The 23,764-nt window shown below is 36.8% G+C and overlaps 2 non-coding genes across 2 annotated transcripts; one reads left to right on the top strand and one right to left on the bottom strand.

Annotated features, from left to right (window-relative positions):
* Positions 1-3,792: 3,792 nt before the first annotated feature.
* LOC128291973 (small nucleolar RNA R71) lies at positions 3,793-3,899 on the bottom strand. The gene has a single exon (XR_008281957.1). It is a non-coding gene; the product is annotated as a small nucleolar RNA R71 (small nucleolar RNA).
* Positions 3,900-17,552: 13,653 nt separating this feature from the next.
* Positions 17,553-17,659, top strand: LOC128292263 (small nucleolar RNA R71). Its single transcript, XR_008282247.1, has one exon. It is a non-coding gene; the product is annotated as a small nucleolar RNA R71 (small nucleolar RNA).
* Positions 17,660-23,764: the final 6,105 nt, after the last annotated feature.

Raw genomic sequence — 23,764 nt, 5'->3', positions numbered from 1 at the left:
TACAGATCAATTGGCTTCCTTCGAGTAATTCTTTCCTTTTCGTGCCCTCCTTTTTCTCTTCCTTTAAGGCGTATTTATAGGAATTAGAATGCCTAAAAACCCTCAAAATTAGCCTTTTTTGAATTGGACTCAACTTGGGCTCGGTAGGGACACACCCGTGTGAATCGTGCTTTGAATTTGCCAAATTGACACGGCTGTGTGGTCTGCCCATGTGAGGAAGTCCAGGCCATGTTGATTTCGTACTTTGGCCTATTTTCTCTGTTTTTGGCCCATTTCTCATTCCTTTCGCTCTCCTATGCTCTCCTAAGTTTAAAACATGAAATTAAAGCATTAGGAGCATCGAATTCACCAATTCAAAGGGAAAATCATCCATAAAATGCGTTAAGCATGGGGTAAAAATATGTATATATTACGGTTTATCAAATACCCCCACACTTAAGCATTTGCTTGTCCTCAAGCAAAATAAATCTTTCTCAACTTATAATCTCTATCGAAAATATCTCAAAATAATCCATAGGTAATCATACATTGAAAATTCAACTAAAAGAACATAAAAGTTTCAAACATTCCAAGTTGAGTATTTAATCATGCAAACATAGGTGTCTCCCCTCATCTAAGTAATTACCTTTGATTCAGAATATCACTGAGTTTCACATCCTCACTAAAGATTCACTCAAATCACTCGAGGTGTTTAAGGACAATAATTGAAGCACTCAATAGTCAATAATGAAAAATCATTACCATAGGCTTGCATGAAAATCAAATCTCCACCATTATAAATTGAGATGATACATCAATCAAAAGGTCTTTAGAGGGTTGTAATGACGCTTGGTTAAGGTGTGTGGTTACAAGCTGAAAGCAAAAGTTAGAATCGAGATTGAATTGAAAAATCACTTAACTAGAAAAAGATTTAATATCACTTGCGTACAACAGAGCTTCTTTTCAGAATATGGAATTAAATACTTAAGCTCAAAAACAAAATATTACTACTACTAATATGCAGACATTTTTTTTAAGAACAAGTTAAATTACAAAATAGAATAAAACATACTTAAGCAACTATTTCAATTCAAATCTCGACAAAAATGGGGATCAAATTAATTTAGGGGATTTCAACAATAATGGGTTAAGGGTTAATATTAAGGGTAATACAAGAAATGGTTTGTTAGGATCAAGGGGGTTTACTAGGGGTTAATCGTGGAGGTAGGCTTTTCATGGCATGAGTGGGTTAATCCTAAGTGCCTTAATCATTTTGACATATCAAATCAAATGGTGTGGTCTTGACATGTATAATCAAGCAAGTTCTAGAATAACAGTTTAATACTGACGCACTCAAGGCAATAATAAAAGTGAGCATGAAAGAATTAATAAATGCTCAAAAGGCTAAAAAATCTCACAAAAATTATGGCTTTTTGATGTTTAAAACTTGTGAATTCCAACTCAAAGTAATACCTAAACTTTGAGAAATCATGAATATTTATGTAAACTAGTCAAATGGAGTAGAGAAATCTCGTAATGAGTAAGAATTTTAACATGAGAAAGATAATAACTATTTTAGATATAACATTTGTATGACAAAAATAAGAAAGGAGCATGAAAAATTTCAAATTATTATGATAAATAGCCCTAGAAATCAGTAAGAATAAACGAGAAAAGAGTGAACAAACGTTAGAAAGAGGAGAATGGGCGTTGATAAAGCGTAATTTATACATATTTTTACCCCATGTTTAATGCATTTTATGGATGATTTTCCATTAGAATTGGTGAATTCGATGCTCCTAATGCTTTAATTTCATGTCTTATACTTAGGAAAGCAAAGGAGAGCGAAAGGAACGAGAAACGGGCCAAAAACAGAGAAAATTGGTCAAAGTACGAAATCAACACGGCCTAGACTTCCTCACACGGGTAGCCCACACGGCTATGTCAATTTGGAAGAATTGAAGCATGACTCACAAGGGTATAACACACGCCCATGCCATTCTAACAGGTTCGAACACTGCCTGAAATAATCTCACACGGGCGTGTCATACGGGCGTGTCCCTGCCGGGCCCAAGTTAAGTCCAATTCGGAGAAGGCTAATTTTGAGGTCTCTTAGGCATTCCAAAGCCTATAAATAAACCCTAGAAGAGGAAGAAAAAGGAGACGTAGAATATGAGGTAAGGAATTACTCCAAGAAAGCCGATTGATCCATCTCAGAAGCCGGATTCATCATCAGGATTGACGATCTCTCCTCAATTTCCCCTTCAGGAGTTTTGGTTTTTCTTTATGTTTTGTATTCTTTATTATTCTGAGATGTTTTCTTATTTAGTTATGAACTAAAACCCCTAAATACCTAAGGGGAATGAAACCTAAGACGAATCTTGTTATTATTTTCTGAATTGCATGATAAATATTTAACTTGTTCTTAATTATGTGTTCTTAATTCTTGTTTTGATATCCTAGGATACTGATTCATGTTAAGCTCTTATTCAGAGGAGGAATAGACCCTGTCTAATAGTACATTTTTCATAATTAAGTGGAGTTGATTGCGCGCCTAGACATTGGGTGATAAGATTTTGCCGGATTAGGGTGAAACCTAATAAGGGGATCCATAGATCGAGTTAATGCAACCCTAGAGTGTTAATTAGAGAAAGGTCTCAATTATTCAATCTAGGGATTAGACGTTATTAGTCTTGAATAGGGATAATAACATAACTTAGGGATCTCTACGGAATAAGTTAAATGAATAAATCGACCGATTCGGAGCCAGAATAACAAGTACAGTCTAGGTGGATTTTTCCTTAGGTATTGTCTCAATTCAATCGATTTTCCCAAAAAGTAATACCCCAATTCCATTCTTTGTGAATTCTTAGTTTAGATAATTAGTTAATTAAAACAAAACCTCTTTATTCCTAGGCTAAATAATAAAAAGACAGTCATTACTAGTACTTTTAATTCCTTTGGGTTCGACAATCCGATCTTGCTAAAACTATACTACTGTTCGATAGGTACACTTGCCTACATCGCGATAATAGTTAGTTTCAAGAACGATTAATTATAAATATTTAAACCTATCACGAAATCAAGCGATCAGGTTTTTGGCGTCATTGCCGGGGAACTAAGATATTAGGAACACTCAATTTTTATTAATTTAGCCATTTATTTTCCTTGGAAATTAATTTTATTTTATTTATTTATTATTATTTATTAATTTACTTTCTCTTGGCAGGTTTTTATAGTTTATGACTAGAATAAACCCGTTAGGACCACTACTTTTTGATGAAGAAATCGATCACACAGTTCGCAGACATTAAAGAGAAATAAGACGAAGCTTGAGATATACAGAGAACAAGTAAGAGGATGATATTGAACCCCCAACTGAAGAGATGGTTGAAAACCAAGACAATCAGCTACCTCGTGCAATTACTGTTAATCAGAATCCTGCTCCATGCACTATGTATGATTATGCTAAACCTTCTTTAACAGGAACTGAATCAAGCATAGTTAGACCTGCTGTAGCTACAAATACTTTTGAACTAAAACCTAACACTATTCGAATGATACAACAATTTGTTCAAATTGATGGTTTGCAGGATGAAGATCCCAGCGCTCACTTAGCAAAATTTGGAACTATACAATACATTTAAAATTAATGGCGTTTCTGACAATGCCATTCGTCTTCGGTTATTCCCTTTTTCATTAAGGAACAAAGCTAAACAGTGGTTGAACTCGTTACCACGAGGGCCAAATACTACTTGGGAACAAATGACCAAAAAAATTTTACTAAAATATTTTCCGCCGGCTAAAATGGCTAAATTACGTAATGATATCTCTTCTTTTGTGCAGATGGATTTAGAAACACTTTACGATGCAAGGGAGAAATACAAGGACTTACTAAGAAGGTGTCCTCACCATGGGTTACCTCTTTGACTTCAGGTTCAAACATTCCATAATGGCCTAAATCTTTCGACTCGAAAAATGGTTGACGCAGCTGCTGGTGGAACCATCAATAATAAAACACCTGAAGATGCTTATGAGTTCATAGAAGAAATTTCATTGAATAACTACTAGTGGCAAGTCATGAGATCAAAGCCAACAAAAATAACCGGTGTTTATAACGTCGATTCGGTCACCATGCTCTCTAATCAGGTAGAACTCTTGAATAACAAAATTGATGGTTTCCTTAGTTCTTCACAGGTTCACCCAGTAATGCAGTGCGAAGCAAGTGGAGGTGAAACAAGCCATTCGGAATACCAACCCTATGGCTACAACATGGATAACGAGCAATTAAATTACATGGGTAATAATCCTCGACCTCACAACAATCCGTATAGTAACACTTACAATGCGGGTTGAAGGAACCACCCCAATTTCTCGTGGGGCGGTCAAGGAAATCAAAGACCAAAACTATCTCCAGGTTACCAACAGCCACCCTATCAATAGGAAAAGAAGCCGAACCTTGAAGAGATGCTCTCAAAGTTTATATCAGTGTCAGAAACTCGTTTTTAGAATACCGAGATAGCACTTAAAAATCAATAAGCGTCGATCCAAGGGCTTGAAACTCAGATAGGCCAGCTTTCCAAATTAATCTCCGAATGACCACAAGGTAGCTTGCCAAGTAATACTGAACCTAACCCAAGGGAACAACTCAATGCAATTAATGTTCAAGATGAAGAAGGATTTGTTGAGCCTGAGCCAGAACCGAGGCGAGAAACTGTGGTAAGCAAAGGTCAAGATGAGGTAGATCAAAATAAAAACAAATCAGTAAATGTCGAATATAAACCTTGTATGCCATACCCCAACGCGACAAGGAAAGACCGATCAGATGAAAAATTTGGTAAATTCTTTAAACTCTTAAAAAAGTTACACATTAACTTACCGTTTATTGAAGCGCTATCGCAAATGCCAAACGCAATGAAATCTTTAAAAAAGCTTTTAGCAAATAAGCAGAAGTTGGACGAGGCGTCTCATGTGAAGCTAAACGCAGTGTGCTCAGCTATTCTCCAAAATAAACTACCTAACAAAATAAAAGATCCAGGGAGTTTTACAATTCCTTGCTTAATTGGTAGTTTAGATGTTAATAATGCATTAGATGATTTAGGGGCTAGTATTAACGTCATGTCCTACAAAATGTTTAAGCAATTAGGACTTGGGAAACCCGAACAGACTAGGATGAGCATTCGATTAGCGGATAAAACTATAAGATTTCCTAGGGGTATTATTGAAGATGTGCTAGTTAAAATTGATAAATTTGTATTTCCCGTTGACTTCATTGTTCTAGACATAGAGGAGGATAGCAACACTCCTTTAATTCTAGGAAGGCCCTTTTTAGCAACTGCCAAAACGATCATTGATGTTGGCACAGGTGAACTCACACTCCGTGTGGGAGACGAAACATTCACTCTTCAAGCTCGCAATTCTGGCAATACAATGGAAATTAAAGGTGATCGTCTAAACCATTCTACTAAAATTGACAACATGGTGCAACCTTCTTTGCAGGAAATAAGTCTGGAGGAAGTACATGAACTGTTTTCAAGCAATAATACAGGACCTGTTCATGAAGATCGAAGGCTACAAATCGAGGAGCTAGATGAATGGCAGACGCATAAACTGAGAACACTCGACAAACCGAACCTACGATAGAACGAACTCAATACCCTTCCAAATCAACTTAAGGTTGGAGATAAAGTCTTATTAGATGCCGCCGATCCTCACATTGTCACTACCACATCGAATGACAAATCCTTCTCACGGTAATCAGCACCTTCCCATTCGGTACGGTCGAGGTGAGTCATCCCAAGTTCAGCACTTTTAAGGTAAACAACACCCATTTAAAACCTTTTTTTGATGAGATTAATAGAAGGAATGAGGAGTATAAACTCCTCAAACCACCATGATCATTCAACGGAGAGGTAAGTCAAGCTTAGACTATAAATAAGCGCTTCTCAAGAGGCAACTCGAGTGCTAACAATATTAATTTCTTTAAATTTTAGTATTTAACACCTAACTTGCTAATAGAGATCTTGAATACGGGCTTTTCCACCAAGACACGGCCAAGCACACGGGTGTGCTTAGAGCCGTGTGAAAATAGGGCAAAAGATTTCCCCAACACAGGCTACGATAAAATGCCACAGTTGTACGACATGGCCGTGGTAGAACCTGCCAAAACAACACGGGCGTGCGACACGCCATGTGGAAGACCTGTGGTTAAAACTCAGAAACTAGCACGGGCATTCGACACGCCCATGTCTAGTACCCGTGGTCGAACCTATTAAATTAACACGGGCGTGGACCTTGCATACACTGGCGTGGGAGAACAAATGAAGCTAGACACGGTCATTCGAAATGGCCGTGTGCACCCACACACCAAAGAACACTGGCGTGTACTAAATTTTAGACGTGCCCAAATAGGAAAAATGCGAAACACATGGGTGAAAATTAGGGAACACAGGCGTGTTACCTGGCCGTGTGCCCTAAATCTATAAATACCCTGTACTATTCACTTTCTTCCCCATTTAAAAACCCTAACCCTAGCCGCTGCAAGTCCATACGCCCTCCCTGCCACGCCCGTGCGCTGCTTCCCACTCCATTTTTGACACTCAATCTCTCTCCCCTAGCGTTTGTTTACTCCTTTCACTTCTATTTTACTTATTTCTAATGCTTATTATCAATATAATCTTCATATCTTTTGAACTATTTTTCATTTTGCTCATTATTCTATCATTTGCATTCTTAGATTATTTATCATACATCTCATGTTAAAACAAGTTGTTAGGAAAGCCTCACTCTTTTGTCATACACGTGCCATTACTATGCCCATTCTCATGCCATTACAAGGATAATGTCACGAAATTATTATGTTGGCTATGTTTGGTTAATATTAGTAGTTGTGGCTGAAATTCGTCTTTTTATTTAAAAATTATCTTCATTTTACTTTGAACACTCATTAAGATGACTTGATGATTCTAATCGCAAGTACCATGTCGTCTTCACAAGGAAAGAAAATCGCCGTACCTGCCTAGAAGAAGAGGAAGGGAGCATCATCTTCCGCGGGTCCAACCACAAAAATTCGTCACCTTCTTTTGCAGTTCCTCCGAGGGCCCCGAGAAGAGCTTGTCCAAATACTTCGGGCCCGACCTTTAATTGCGGGCCACTGCATCGACTGGGCTGCCATAGAACAAGTTCAGATGGTTGATTCGATTGGGGCCCTCCTAGCCACCGACCCTTGGGAGTTGTTCTTTGGAATCATCGAGCCAACATACCTTGAGCTCACGATGGAACTATGCTCAACGTTCCATCTTCAGACCGTAATGACGAACTACGATGATCCCGACACGGTCCAATTTTGCCTAAGCGGATTAATCTGCCAACTAAGTGTCCCAGAGTTTGGTGCTGCACTGGGCCTATATACGGAGGAGTTCAAGGAGGAGAATTAACTACATGCTCTCACTCGCCACATACACTTCTCTCCCTCGAAGTGCTGGCACACTTTGGCCCCTGGCGCTGCCCCCTACAATCCTAGCCGCTCCAAGGCATCAGTTCTTCCACCTTCCCTAAGGTACCTACACGCCATTTTTGCTCAAACGATTACAAGAAGGCGAGAGAGACTGGCAACATCAACACTCACGATGCCTACTTTTTATGGTGCATGTCGCACGGGCACGTCATCGACCTTGCCTATTTCATCACCCTCGCGATTCAGCACCAGACAGAGTGGCATAGGAAGGGGGTCATCTCCATTGGCCCCTATGTGACGCGATTGGCTCGACACTTCAGGCTCCTTGACACCGCGGCCCAAGAATCGCCCTTGACCCACATTGGCCAGATGTCTCCACAAGGCATCTCGAGCATGCTTAGTATGAGGATGATTGAGAGGTGACGAGAAACCTACCCTCCTCAATATCGTCTCACCCAATCTACCGCGAAGGAGGCCTGCTAGGACATTCTTAATGATGTCCTTCCACAGCACGAGGATCCACCATCCCAGCCACCACCACGCTCTCGTCCAGTTCATGCGGCGACTTCATATGCTGACATCTCTGAGGGCCTCACTCGATTCGAGCAGTAGTGTTTTCAACGATTTGACAACATTGATGCTACTCTATAGTAGATTTATTAGCACCTCCACATCTCATCGCTAGTCCCACCTCGTGAACAATCCAGCGATGAAGATGTTTAAAAACATTTATTTATTATTTTATGTTTTTAATTTTAATTAAAACTACTTTTTTATTTTTATTAGATTTTAGAATATTATTTTTAATTATCAATTTCAGTTTTTTTTATGAGTAATTATTCTTCCTAATATCCCCTAAAAAGTTCCTGATTTTATCATAGTTATATAGAGCTCTTAAGCTAATCATCGCATAGGAACTAAAAACTCCACCGAGAAAGGTTCTCCATGACTGCCATGTCCAGATCGATCACGACCAAAGCTACCACTAGATATAATATTCTTTTGGCGCAGGACTTATGTACTAATGAACCTCTACGACTGATAAACAGTAAATTATACCTATTTTTACCCCATGTTTAAGGCATTTTATGGATGATTCCTCATTAGAATTAGTGAATTCAATTCTCCTAATGCTTTAAATTCATCTTTTATACTTAGGAGAGAATAGAGGAGCGAAAGGAATGAGAAACGAGACAAAAATAGAGAAAATGGGCCAAAGTACGAACTCAACACGGCCTGGACTTCCTCACACGGGCAAACTACACGACCGTGTCAATTTGGCAGGCTCGAACAAGGCCTGAAATAATCGCACACGGGCGTGTCCCTGCCGAGCCCAAGTTGAGTCCAATTCGGAAAAGGCTAATTTTGAGGGCCTTTAAGCATTCCAAAGCCTATAAATACACCCTAGAGGAGAAAGAAAAGGGAGACGGAGAAGAGGGGGTAAGGAATTACTCCAAGAAAGCTGATTGATCCATCTCAAAAGCCGGATTCATCATCAAGACTGAAGATATCTCTTCAATTTCCCTTCAGGAGTTTTGGGTTTTCTTTATGTTTTGTATTCTTTATTCTTCTGAGATGTTTTTTTATTTAGTTATGAACTAAAACCCCTAAATACCTTAGGGGAATGAAACCTAAGACGAATCTTGTTATTATTTTCTGAATCATATGATAAATATTTAACTTGTTCTTAATTATATGTTCTTAATTCTTGTTTTAATATCCTAGGATACTGATTCAAGACAAGCTCTTATTCAGAGGAGGAATAGACCCTGTCTAAGAGTACATTTTTCATAATTAAGCGGAGTTGATTGCGCGCCTAGAAATAGGGTTACAAGATTTTGCTAGATTAGGATGAAACGTAATAAGGGGATCCATGGATCGAGTTAATGCAACCCTAGAGTGGTAATTAGAGAAAAGTCTCAGTTATTCAATCTAGGGATTAGACGTTATTACTCTTGAATAGGGATAATAACATAACTTGGGGATCTCTACAGAACAAGTTGAATGAATAAATCGTCCGATTCGGAGGCAGAATAACAAGTAATGTCTAAGTGGATTTTTCCTTAGGTATTGTCTCAAGTCAATCGATTTTCCCAAAAGCAATTCCCCAATTCTTTTCTCTGTGCGTTCTTAGCTTAGATAATTAGTTAATTAAAACAAAACCCCGTTATTCTTAGGCTAGATAATAAAAAGACAGTCATTACTAGTACTTTTAGTTCCTTTGGGTTCGACAATCCGGTCTTGGTAAAACTATGTTACTGTTCGATAGGTACACTTTCCTACATCACGATAATAGTTAGTTCAAGAATGAGTAATTATAAATAATTAAAACCTATCACGAAACCTCGTGATCAATGACCGCCGGAGTATCCTCCTCCACTCTCGAACCGATCATTCTCCAAAACTCCAGTTCGAGGAATTCATCATACATGAAGTTTCACTTCTCTCCTTATCTTATTTTTATTCTAATATCTATCTTTGTACAATGAGGGCAATGTATATCTTAAGTGTGGGGGGATATTTATTCCATTAACAGAAAAATCCCTGAATGACTGCCTTGTTCTCTTGGAAAGCTCTCATATCGTATTTTGGATAAAATTTGATTGATTTATGACGATGATTGATATATCTTGAATTAAAACATAGGCATTTATGCATTGATTGTTTAAACCTCAAGACATTAGAGAATCAAGCATGATAAGTTGATTTTTAAGAATTTAAAATCTTAGGTTGTTTCCCCAAAGTTTAGGTATTACTTTGAGTTGGAATTCACAAGTTTTAAACATCAAAAAGCCATAATTTTTGTGAGATTTTTGAGCCTTTTGAGCATCTATTAATTCTTTCATGCTCACTTTTATTATTGCTTTGAGTGCGTCAGTATTGAACTGTTATTCTAGAACTTGCTTGATTATGCATGTCGAGACCACACCATTTGATTTGATATGTCAAAATGATTAAGGAACTTAGGACTAACCCACTCATGCCATGAAAAGCCTACCTCCATGATTAACCCCTAGTAAACACCCTTGAGCCTAACAAGCCATTTCTTGTATTACCCTTAATATTAACCCTTAAATCATTATTGTTGAAATCCGCTAAATGTAATGCCCCGTACTCGAGACCGTCGTCGGAGTTGAATACGATGTGTTAACGGACTTAATTCATTACTTATACAGCTCAAACAATTTATTTTTAAAACTTCCAGACAAGCTGACAATCTGCGTTATAGTCACTTAAAAATTCATATCTCGAGTTCCAAAGCTTGAAATCCAATTCCGTAAATTTTTCCTGAAACTAGACTCATATATCTATCTACTAAATTTTTTCTAGAATTTTTAGTAGCGCCAATTAGTACAGTTTATTAGTTGAAGTCTCCCTTGTTTCAGGGACTTCTTTGACCTCTGTGTATTACGAATCAGATTTCTCTCTACACAGAATTTCAATGACTATGCCGTTTGTTTCTCTTAAGACTAGGCTCAATAAGGAATCTTTAAATATAAATAATGACTTCTAATTATTGTTTTAAAATTTATGGTGAATTCTTAAAGTCAGAACAGGGGATCCAAAAATCACTCTGGCCCTATTTCACAAAAATTCAAATATCTTATAAATATAATTCATATACTTGTTTTGTTCAATCCATATGAAAATAGACTGATTAAGCTTCAATTCCTTAACATATTCATCATTAAATTCAATTTCTAATATTTTTAATGATTTTTTGAATTTACATCACTGCTGCTGTCAGATTCTGTTTTATGGCAAATTTTACTTTACTATATATTTTCATGGACTAAATAGCATTTTAAACATACATAACATCAAATATGACTTAGATTGGCCATTCCAATGGCTAATCATTTACAAACCCTTTTCTTGCCAAACCATAGCCATATCATAAGATCATTTACACAAAGTGAGTATTTTTCCATACATGGCACATTCAAAACACACAAGCCATTTTACCAATTTAGGCCTTTGGATAGTGTGAACGAGTCTTCGACCTATCCCGATTCTCAAGCCGACTTGTCAACAACTAGGATGAATGAAAAGAAAGGGGTAAGCATAAATGCTTAGTAAGTTCACATGCAAATAGCAAGTAACATAAGCATGCAATTCCACATAAAACATCATTTGCATAAACAACATCAAGACATTCGTGTTTCATTTGCATTTAATATCTTTCTACGATTTCATCATACCAAGTTCTCAACCCTTGGATTTAAGCACATACATGCCAAATTTTCTCATTCACCACACTTACCAATATATCACCTTCGTTTTAGGCATTCTTCTCATTCACTTAAGATTCACCCGTTGAACACATCAGAATATAATTTGAATACGTAGATTTTATGAACGTAAGTGCCATACCCGCAGCTAGACAAACTCAATAGCCTGCGGAGCTTCCAAGCTACCATGTAACCCACCCATAAGTGAACTCGGACTCAACTCAACGAGCTTGGGCGTTCGCATCCATAAGTGAACTTGGACTCAACTCAACGAGTTCGGATGCCTAGTTACATCTCACGAACTCGGACTCAACTCAATGAGTTCGGAACTCAAATATCCTAGTGACATGTCACTTGTATTCGAATCTATTCCTAAGGTTCAAACAGGATTTTTCCTCGATCTCACATCTTTTCCATCTTTCACGGAATATCGGAACCGATACTCGGTACTAGTTCATACTCATCAAGTAATTCACATAATTACATATTATTCAATGATAACCACAAAACATAACTTTTCATGATAATAATAAGCATCTTATCATATAAACAACATTAAATTGCTTAAAATGACAATTATGTTACTACATTTACACATGAACTTACCTCGGTACAAAATATTAGCAATCGAGCCTATTCTTCGTAAACTTTGTTTTTCCCTGGATCGCGACTTGAATCTCGTTTCTCTTGATCTATAATGCTAAATTAATCTTATTTAATACATACATTCATCAAAATAGTCTTTAATACGAACTTTAGAAAAATTATTTTTTGCCCCTAAACTTTTGCATAATTACACTTTTGCCCCTAGGCTCGAGAATTAAAATTCATCCCTTATTCTTATGTTTTATGACATGCTGATCATTTTTCCCTTCTATGGCAGCATCAAATTGACACTCTAACATGTACTTATGACTATTAGGTATTTTTACCGATTAAGCCCTTTTACTCGTTTTCGCTCAAAACCGAGTAGTACAAGTTGTCTAACATAATTTAAAACTTCATATTCTATCATAAAACACCAAAACACACAAATTTTACCTATGGGTATTTTTCCAAATATGAACCCTAGGTTGAATTATTGCTAGCATAAGTTAATTCGAGCTACCGGGATTTCAAAAACATAAAAATCATTAAAAACGGGGCATGGAATCACTTACTATGAAGCTTGAAAGTTAAAGAAACCCTATCTATGGGGAGAGGTAAAATTCGGCAGCAACAATATGGAGAAGATGATCATTTTGTGTTATTTTTCCCATTTTATTTCATTTAATATTTCATTTAAGATTCGTCTTAGCTTTCATTCCCCTTAGGTATTTAGGGGTTTTAGTTCATAACTAAATAAGAAAGCATCTCAGAAGAATAAACAATACAAAACATAAAGAAAACCCAAAATTCCTGAAGAGAAATTGAGGAGAGATCTTCAATCTTAATGATGAATCCGGCTTCTAAGACGGATCAATCAGCTTCTTTGGAGTAATTCCTTATTCCCTATTCTCCGTCTCCTTTTCTTCCTTCTCTAGGGTGTATTTATAGGCTTTGGAATGCCTAAAAGCCCTCAAAATTAGCCTTTTCCGAATTGGACTCAACTTGGGCTTGGCAAGGACACGCCCATGGCACACGCCCGTGTTTGATTACTTCAGGCCGTGTTCGAGCCTGCCAAATTGACACGACCGTGTGGTCTACCCGTGTGAGGAGGTCTAGGCCATGTTGATTTTGTACTTTGGCCCATTTTCTCCGTTTTTGGCCCGTTTCTCGTTCCTTTTCCTCTTCTATGCTCTTCGAAGTATAAAACATGAAATTAAAGCATTAGGAGCATCGAATTCACCAATTCTAATGGGAAATCATCCATAAAATGCATTAAACATGGGGCAAAAGTATGTATAATTTACGGTTTATCAAATACCCCCACACTTAAGCATTTGCTTGTCCTCAAGAAAAATTCTCAACTCATAATCAAAATAAATTCTTCTCAACTTATAATTTCTATCGATAATATCTCACATTAATCCATAAGTAATCATACATTGAGAATTCAACTAAAAGAACATAAAAGTTCAAAACATTCCAAGTTGAGCATTTTATTCATGCAAACATAGGTGTCTCCCCTCATCTAAGCAATTACCTTTGATTCAGAATTTCATAGAGTTTTACATCCTCACTAAAAGTTCACTCAAATCACTCGAGGTGTTTAAGAACAATAAATGAAGCACTCAATAGTCAATAATGAAAAGTCATTACCATAGGTTTGCATGAAAATCAAATCTCCAGCACTATAATTTAAGATGATACATCAATCAAAAGGTCTTTAGAGAGTTGTAATGAGGCTTGGTTAGGGGGTGTGGTCACAAGCTGAAGGAAAAGGTTAGAATCGAGGTTGAATTGAAAAATTGCCTAACTAGAAAAAGAGTTAATCTTCACTTGTGTACAACAGAGCTTCTTCTCAGCATATAAAATTACTAATAAATATACGTAGTTTTTTTTAAGAACATGTTAAATAACATAGACTAACTATTATGAAAAAAACATAGCTAAGCAATCCATTCAACTCAAATCTCGACAAAAATAAGGATTAATTTAGGGGATTTCAACAATAATGGGTTAAGGGTTAATATTAAGGGTAATACAAAGAATGGTTTGTTAGGCTCAAGGGGGTTTACTAGGGGTTAATCGTGGAGGTACGCTTTTCATGGCATGGGTGGGTTAATCCTAAGTGCCTTAATCATTTTGACATATCAAATCAAATGTTGTGGTCTCGACATGAATAATCAAGCAAGTTTTAGAATAACAGTTCAATACTGACGCACTCAAAGCAATAATAAAAGTGAGCATGAAAGAATTAATAGATGCTCAAGAGGCTAAAAGATATCACAAAAATTATGGCTTTTTGATGTTTAAAACTTGTGAATTCCAATTCAAAGTAATACCTAAACTTTGGGGAAACAGCCTAAGATTTTGAATTTTTAAAAATCAACTCATCATGCTTGATTCTCTAATGTCTTAAAGTTTAAACAATCAATGCATAATTGCCTATGTTTTAATTCAAGATATATCAATCAAAATCATAAATTAATTAAAATTTATCCTAAATATGACATGAAAGCTTTTCAAGAGAACAAGGCAATCATTCAGGGATTTTTCTGATAATCAAATAAGTACCCCCCCCACACTTAAGTTGTACATTTCCCTTAATGTACAAAGATAGATATTAAAGTATAAAAAGAAGATAGAGGGAGAAGTGAAACTTCCTGTATTAAGAATGGATGATCTTCTTAGATTGGCGAGATCGAGTATTGGAGATAACTCTGGATGGCAAGCTTGACTCTGAAGGTAAGTCGTTTTTAAAAGTAAAACAAATGAATCTTAAAAACTAAATAAAAGAAAAATAAAGTAAGATAATTATTCTAATTTTTCAAGTGGCACGGTCGGTGCAGAAGCCCGTGTGGTTCGTGCTTTTCCTATTTGGGTGCATCGAAAATTTGTCCCACACTCGTGTACCTTGGGCATGTGGATTTACACGGCCGTGTCACACAACCGTGTCTAGCTTTGTTCGCTTCTCCCACACCCGTGTTAATTTGATAGGTTCAACCACGGGTGTGTCGCACTCCCGTGCTAGATTCTCAGTTTCAGCCACGGGTCTTCCAAACGGGCGTGACGTACGCCCGTGTTGTTTTGGCAGGCTTGACCAGAGCCATGTAGCACGGCCGTGGCGTTGTATCATAGCCAATATTGGGGAATCCTTGCCCTGTTTTCACACGGCCATAAGCATGCCCGTGTGCTTGGCCATGTCTCTGTGGAAAACCTATATTAAAGAGCTCCGTTAGTAAGTTAGATGTTGAAGACTAAATTTTGGAAGAAGTTAATATAGTTAGTTTTGCAAGCGCTTATTTATAGTCTAAGCTAGACTTACCTCTCCGTTGAATGATCATGGTGGTTCTAGGAGTTTATACTTCTCATTCCTACTATCAATCTGAAAATAAGGTTTTAAACGGGTATCGTTTACCTCAAAAGTGCTGAACTTGGGATGACTCACCTCCACCGTACCGAATGGAAAAATACTGAGTACCATAAGAGGGATTTCCTCATTCGGTGTGGTAGTGACAATGTGGGGATCTCCGGCATCTAATAAGACTTTATCTCCAATTTTAAGTTGATTTGGAGAGGTATCAAGCTCGTCTTGGCGTAGCTTTGGTTTATCGTGTGTTCTCAGTTTATGTGTTCATCATTCATCTAGCTCCTCTATTTGCAGCCTTCGTTCTTCATGAATAGATACTTTACTATTGTTTGAGAGTAGCTCATGTACTTTATTCAGACTTATCTCCTACAAAGTGGGTTGTATCATGTGGTCAGTTTTAATAGAATGGTTTATACGATCACCTTCAATTTATGATGTGTTGTCAGAATTGAGAGCTTGAAGGGTGAGTGTTTCGTCCCCTACGTGAAGCGTGAGCTCACCTGTCCCAACATCAATAATTGTTTTATCAGTTGCTAAAAAGGGCCTTCCCAAAATTAAAGGAGTGTTGCTATCCTCCTCTATGTCTAAAACAATGAAGTCAACAGGGAATATAAACTTATCGATTTTTACTAGAACATCTTCAATAATACCACTAGGAAGTCTTATAGTTTTATTTGCTAGTTGAATGCTCATCCTAGTCTGTTTGGGTTTCCCGAGACCTAGTTACTTAAACATTTTATAAGGCATGACGTTGATGCTTGCCCCTAAATAAGCTAATGCATCATTAACATCTAAACTACCAATTAAGCAAGGAATCGTAAAACTCCTTGAATCTTTTAGTTTGTTCGTTATCTTATTTTTTAGAATAGCTGAGCACACTACGTTTAGCTCCACATGCGACGCCTCGCCCAACTTTCGCTTATTTGCTAAAAATTTCATTGCGTTTGGCATCTACGATAGAGCTTTAATAAACGGTAAGTTAATACGTAATTTTTAAGAGTTTAAGGAATTAACTAAATTTTTTATCTGAGCGGTCTTTGCTTGTCGCGTTGGGGTATGGTATACGAGGTTTATATTCGACATTTACTGATTTGGTTGTATTTTGAACTACCTCATCTTGACCTTTGCTTACCACAGTTTCTTGCCGCGATTCTGGTTCATGCTCTACAAATCCTTCTTCATCTTGAACATTAATCGTGTTGAGCTGTTCCTTTGGGTTGGGTTCAGTATTACTTGGCAAACTACCTTGTGGTCGTTTGGAGACTAGTTTGGAAAGCTGGCCTATCTGAGTTTCGAGCCCTTGGATCAATGCTTGTTGATTCTTAAGTGTTGTCTCGGTGTTCTAGAAACGAGTTTCTGACACTGATATAAACTTTGAGAGCATCTCTTCAAGGTTCAGCTGCTTTTCCAACTGGTAGGGTGGCTGTTGAAAACCCGGAGGATGTTGTGGTCTTTGATTTCCTTGGCCTCCCTACGAAAAATTGGGATGGTTCCTCCAACCTGCATTGTAAGTGTTACTAAATGGATTGTTTTGAGGTCCAGGATTATTACCCATGTAGTTTAGTTGCTTGTTATCCATGTTATGGGCATAAGGTTGATACTTCGAATGGCTTGTTCCACCGCTACTTGCTTCGCACTGCATTACTGGATGAACCTGTGAAGAACTAAGAAAACCATCAATCTTTTTATTCAAGAGTTCTACCTGATTTGACAGCATGGTGACCAAATCGACGTTATAAACACTGATTGTTTTCGTTGGCTTTGTCCTCATGACTTGCCACTGATAGTTATTCAGTGACATCTCCTCAATAAACTCATAGGCATCTTCAGGTGTTTATTATTGATGGTTCCGCCAGCAGCTGCTTCAACCATTTGTCGAGTCGAAGGATTCAGACCATTGTCGAATGTTTAAACTTGGAGCAAAAGTGGTAACCCATGGTGAGGGCACCTTCTCAGTAAGTTCTTGTATCTCTCTCATGCATCGTAGAGGGTTTCTGAATCCATCTGCACAAAAGAAGAGATATCATTACGTAATTTAGCCGTTTTAGCTGGCGAAAAATATTTTAGTAAAAATTTTCCAGTCATTTGTTCCCCAATAGTAATTAACCCTCGAGGTCATGAGTTCAACCACTGTTTAGCATTGTTCCTTAATGAAAAGGGAATAACCGAAGACGAATGGCATCATCAGAAACGCCATTGATTTTAAATGTAACACAAAATTCCAGAAAGTTTGCTAAGCGAGCGTTGGGATCTTCATCCTGCAAACCATCAAACTGAACAAATTGCTGTATCATTTGAATAGTGTTAGGTTTTAATTCAAAAGTACTTGCAACTACAGCAGGTCTAACTATGCTAGATTCAGTTCCAGATAAAGAAGGTTTAGCATAATCATACATAGTGCGTGGAACAGGATTTTGATTAGCTGCAATTGTAGGAGGTAGCTGATTGTCTTGGTTCAGCCATCTCTTCGGTTGGGGGTTGAGTATTGTCTTCTTGTTCGTTCTCTGTGTATCGTAAGCTTCGCCTTATTTCTCTTTGATTTCTTCGAATTGTACGATTGATTTCTACGTCAAAAAGTAGTGGTCCTGACGGGTTTTTTCTAGTCATAAACTATAAAAACCTGCCAAGAGAAAGAAAAAGTAAGCTAATAAATAATAATAATAAAAAAATAAAATTAAATTGAAAGAAAAATAAATGGCTAAAGTAATAAAAATTGAGCGTTCGTAATATCTTAGATCCCCAGCAATGGCACCAAAAACTTGATCGCGTGATTTCGTATTAGATTTTAAATATTTATAATTACTCGTTCTTGAACTAACTATTATTGCGATGTAGGCAAGTGTACCTATCGAACAGTAGTATAGTTTTAGCAAGACTGAATTGTCGAACCCAAAGGAACTAAAAGTACTAGTAATGACTGTCTTTTTATTATCTAGCCTAAGAATAAAGAGGCTTTCTTTTTATTAACTAATTATATAAACTAAGAACTCACAAAGAAAAGAATTAGGGAATTTATTTTGGTGAAAATCGATTGACTGAAGACAATACCTAAGGAAAAATCCATCTAGACTTGTTATTCTGGCTCCGAATCGGACGATTTATTCATTCAACTTGTTTGATAGAGATCCCTAAGTTATGTTATTATCCCTATTCAAGACTAATAACGTCTAATCCCTAGATTTGATAACCGAGGCTTTTCTCTAATTAACACTCTAGGGTTGCATTAACTCGATCTATGGATCCCCTTATTAGGTTTCACCCTAATCCGGCAAAATCTTGTCACCCTATGTCTAGACGCGCAATCAACTCCACTTAATTATGACATATGTACTCTTAGACAGGGTCTATTCCTCATCTTAATAAGAGCTTGTCTTGAATTAGTATCCTGAAATATCAAAACAAGAATTAAGAACACATAATTAAGAAGAAGTTAAATATTTATCATACGATTCAGAAAATAATAACAGGATTAGTCTTAGGTTTCATTCCCCTTAGGTATTTAGGGGTTTTAGTTCATAACTAAATAAGAAAACATCTCAGAAGAATAAAGAATACAAAGCATAGAGAAAACCTAAAACTCCTGAAGGGAAATTAAGGAGAGATCTTCAGTCTTGATGATGAATCTGGCTTTTAAGATAGATCAATCAGCTTCCTTGGAGTAATGCTTTACTCCCTATTCTCCGTGTCCTTTTCTTCCTTCTTTAGGGTGTATTTATAGGCATTGGAATGCCTAAAAGCCCTCAAAATTAGCCTTTTTCGAATTGGACTTAACATGAGCTCGGCAGGGACACGCCCGTGGCACGCGCCAGTGTTCGATTACTTTAGGCCGTGTTTTCATGATACGTTTTAAATATTTATAATACTATTATTGCGATGTGGGCAAGTGTACCTATCGAACAGTAGTATAGTTTTAGCAAGACCGGATTGTCAAACTGAAAAGAACTAAAAGTACTAGTAATGACTGTCTTTTTATTATCTAGCCTGAGAATAAAGAAGTATTGTTTTAATTAACTAATTATCTAAACTAAGAACTCACAAAGAAAATAATTGGGGAATTATTTTTGGGGAAAATCGATTGACTTAAAACAATACCTAAGGAAAAATCCACCTAGACTTTACTTGTTATTCTGGCTCCGAATCGGACGATTTATTCATTCAACTTGTTCCATGGAGATCCCTAAGTTATGTTATTATCCCTATTCAAGAATAATAACGTCTAATCCCTAATTTTAATAATTGAGACTTTTCTCTAATTAACATCCTAGGGTTGCATTAACTCGATCTATGGATCCCCTTATTAGGTTTCTCCCTAATCCGGTAAAATTTTGTCACCCTATGTTTAGGCGCGGAATCAACTCCGCTTAATTATGAAACATGTACTCTTAGACAGGGTCTATTCCTCCTCTTAATAAGAGCTTGTCTAGAATCAGTATCCTGGGATATCAAAACAAGAATTAAGAACACATAATTAAGAATAAGTTAAATATTTATTATACGATTCAGAAAATAATAACAAGACTCGTCTTAGGTTTCATTCCCCTAAGGTATTTAGGGGTTTTAGTTCATAACTAAATAAGAAAACATTTTAGAAAAATAAAGAATACAAAATATAAAGAAAACCCAAAACTCCTAAAGGGAAATTGAGGAGAGATCTTCAGTCTTGATGATGAATCTGGCTTCCGAGATGGATCAATCGACTTCCTTGGAGTAATTCCCTACTCCCTATTCTCCGTGTCCTTCTCTTCCTTCTCTAGGATGTATTTATAGGCTTTGGAATGCCTAAAAGCCCTCAAAATTAGCCTTTTCTGAATTGGACTCAACTTGGGCTCGGCAGGGGCACACGCCTGTGTTCGATTACTTCAGGCCGTGTTGGAGCCTGCCTAATTGACACGGCCGTGTGGTCTGCCCGTGTTGATTTCGTACTTTGGCCCATTTTCTATGTTTTTGGCCCGTTTCTCATTCCTTTCGCTCTTCTATGCTCTTCTAAATATAAAACATGAAATTAAAGTATTAGGAGCATCTAATTCACCAATTCTAATGGGAAATCATCCATAAAATGCATTAAACATAGGGTAAAAATATGTATAATTTATGGTTTATCAATTACCTATGGATTATTTTGAGATATTATCGATAGAAATTATAAATTGAGAAGAATTTATTTTTATTATGAGTTGAGAATTTTGCTAGGGACAAGCAAATGCTTAAGTGTGGGGTATTTTATAAACCGTAATTTATACATATTTTTACCACATGTTTAATGCATTTTTAGATGATTTTCCATTAGAATTGGTGAATTGATGCTCTAGTGCTCAATTTCATGTCTTATACTTAGGAAAGCATACGAGAGCGAAAGGAACGGGAAATGGGCCAAAAATAGAGAAAAAGGGCCAAAGTATGAAATCAACACGGCTTGGACTTCCTCACACGGGCAGCCTACATGGCCGTGTCAATTTAGCAGAATCGGTGCATGACTCACACGGGTATAATACACGCCCGTGCCATTCTAACAGGCTTGAATACAACCGGAAATAATCGCACACGGGCGTGTCACACGGGCGTGTCCCTGCCGAGCCCAAGTTGAGTCCAATTCGGAAAAGGCTAGTTTTGAGGGCTCTTAGGCATTCCAAAGCCTATAAATACACTTGATCGTGTGATTTCGTGATAGGTTTTAAATATTTATAATTACTAGTTCTTGAACTAACTATTATTACGATGTAGGCAAGTGTACCTATTGAACAGTAGTATAGTTTTAGCAAGGCTGAATTGTCGAACCCAAAGGAACTGAAAGTACTAGTAATGACTGTCTTTTTATTATCTAGCCTAAGAATAAAGAGGCTTTCTTTTTATTAACTAATTATATAAACTAAGAACTCACAAAGAAAAGAATTAGGGAATTTATTTTGGTGAAAATCGATTGACTGAAGACAATACCTAAGGAAAAATCCATCTAGACTTGTTATTCTGGCTCCGAATCGGACGATTTATTCATTCAACTTGTTTGATAGAGATCCCTAAGTTATTTTATTATCCCTATTCAAGACTAATAATGTCTAATCCCTAGATTTGATAATCGAGGCTTTTCTCTAATTAACACTCTAGGGTTGCATTAACTCGATCTATAGATCCCCTTATTAGGTTTCACCCTAATCCGGCAAAATCTTGTCACCCTATGTCTAGACGCGCAATCAACTCCACTTAATTATGACATATGTACTCTTAGACAGGGTCTATTCCTCATCTTAATAAGAGCTTGTCTTGAATTAGTATCCTGAAATATCAAAACAAGAATTAAGAACACATAATTAAGAAGAAGTTAAATATTTATCATACGATCCAGAAAATAATAACAAGATTAGTCTTAGGTTTCATTCCCCTTAGGTATTTAGGGGTTTTAGTTCATAACTAAATAAGAAAACATCTCAGAAGAATAAAGAATACAAAGCATAGAGAAAACCTAAAACTCCTGAAGGGAAATTAAGGAGAGATCTTCAGTCTTGATGATGAATCTGGCTTTTAAGATAGATCAATCAGCTTCCTTGGAGTAATGCTTTACTCCCTATTCTCTGTGTCCTTTTCTTCCTTCTTTAGGGTGTATTTATAGGCATTGGAATGCCTAAAAGCCCTCAAAATTAGCCTTTTCCGAATTGGACTTAACATGAGCTCGGCAAGGACACGCTTGGTACGCCTTGATGTTCGATTACTTTAGGCCGTGTTTTCATGATACGTTTTAAATATTTATAATACTATTATTGCTATGTGGGCAAGTGTACCTATCGAACAGTAGTATAGTTTTAGCAAGACCGGATTGTCAAACCGAAAAGAACTAAAAGTACTAGTAATGACTGTCTTTTTATTATCTAGCCTGAGAATAAAGAAGTATTGTTTTAATTAACTAATTATCTAAACTAAGAACTCACAAAGAAAATAATTGGGGAATTATTTTTGGGGAAAATCGATTGACTTAAGACAATACCTAAGGAAAAATCCACCTAGACTTTACTTGTTATTCTGGCTCCGAATCGGACGATTTATTCATTCAACTTGTTCCATGGAGATCCCTAAGTTATGTTATTATCCCTATTCAAGACTAATAACGTCTAATCCCTAAATTTAATAATTGAGAATTTTCTCTAATTAACACCCTAGGGTTGCATTAACTCGATCTATGGATCCCCTTATTAGGTTTCTCCCTAATCCGGTAAAATTTTGTCACCTTATGTTTAGGCGCGGAATCAACTCCGCTTAATTATGAAACATGTACTCTTAGACAGGGTCTATTCCTCCTCTTAATAAGAGCTTGTCTTGAATCAGTATCCTGGGATATCAAAACAAGAATTAAGAACACATAATTAAGAATAAGTTAAATATTTATTATACGATTCAGAAAATAATAACAAGATTCGTCTTAGGTTTCATTCCCCTAAGGTATTTAGGGGTTTTAGTTCATAACTAAATAAGAAAACATTTTAGAAAAATAAAGAATACAAAATATAAAGAAAACCCAAAACTTCTAAAGGGAAATTGAGGAGAGATCTTCAGTCTTGATGATGAATCTGGCTTCTGAGATGGATCAATCGACTTCCTTGGAGTAATTCCCTACTCCCTATTCTCCGTGTCCTTTTCTTCCTTCTCTAGGATGTATTTATAGGCTTTGGAATGCCTAAAAGCCCTCAAAATTAGCCTTTTCTGAATTGGACTCAACTTGGGCTCGGCAGGGGCACACTTTGTGTTCGATTACTTCAGGCCGTGTTGGAGCCTGCCTAATTGACACGGCCGTGTGGTCTGCCCGTGTTGATTTCGTACTTTGGCCCATTTTCTATGTTTTTGGCCCGTTTCTCATTCCTTTCGCTCTTCTATGCTCTTCTAAATATAAAACATGAAATTAAAGTATTAGGAGCATCTAATTCACCAATTCTAATGGGAAATCATCCATAAAATGCATTAAACATAGGGTAAAAATATGTATAATTTATGGTTTATCAATTACCTATGGATTATTTTGAGATATTATCGATAGAAATTATAAATTGAGAAGAATTTATTTTTATTATGAGTTGAGAATTTTGCTAGGGGACAAGCAAATGCTTAAGTGTGGGGGTATTTTATAAACCGTAATTTATACATATTTTTACCACATGT

The sequence above is a fragment of the Gossypium arboreum genome, chromosome 4 (assembly GCF_025698485.1).
Source record: "Gossypium arboreum isolate Shixiya-1 chromosome 4, ASM2569848v2, whole genome shotgun sequence".
Lineage (NCBI taxonomy): Eukaryota > Viridiplantae > Streptophyta > Magnoliopsida > Malvales > Malvaceae > Gossypium > Gossypium arboreum.
The sequence above is the reverse complement of the archived record's forward strand: the minus strand, read 5'-3'. Positions and strand labels throughout refer to the sequence as shown.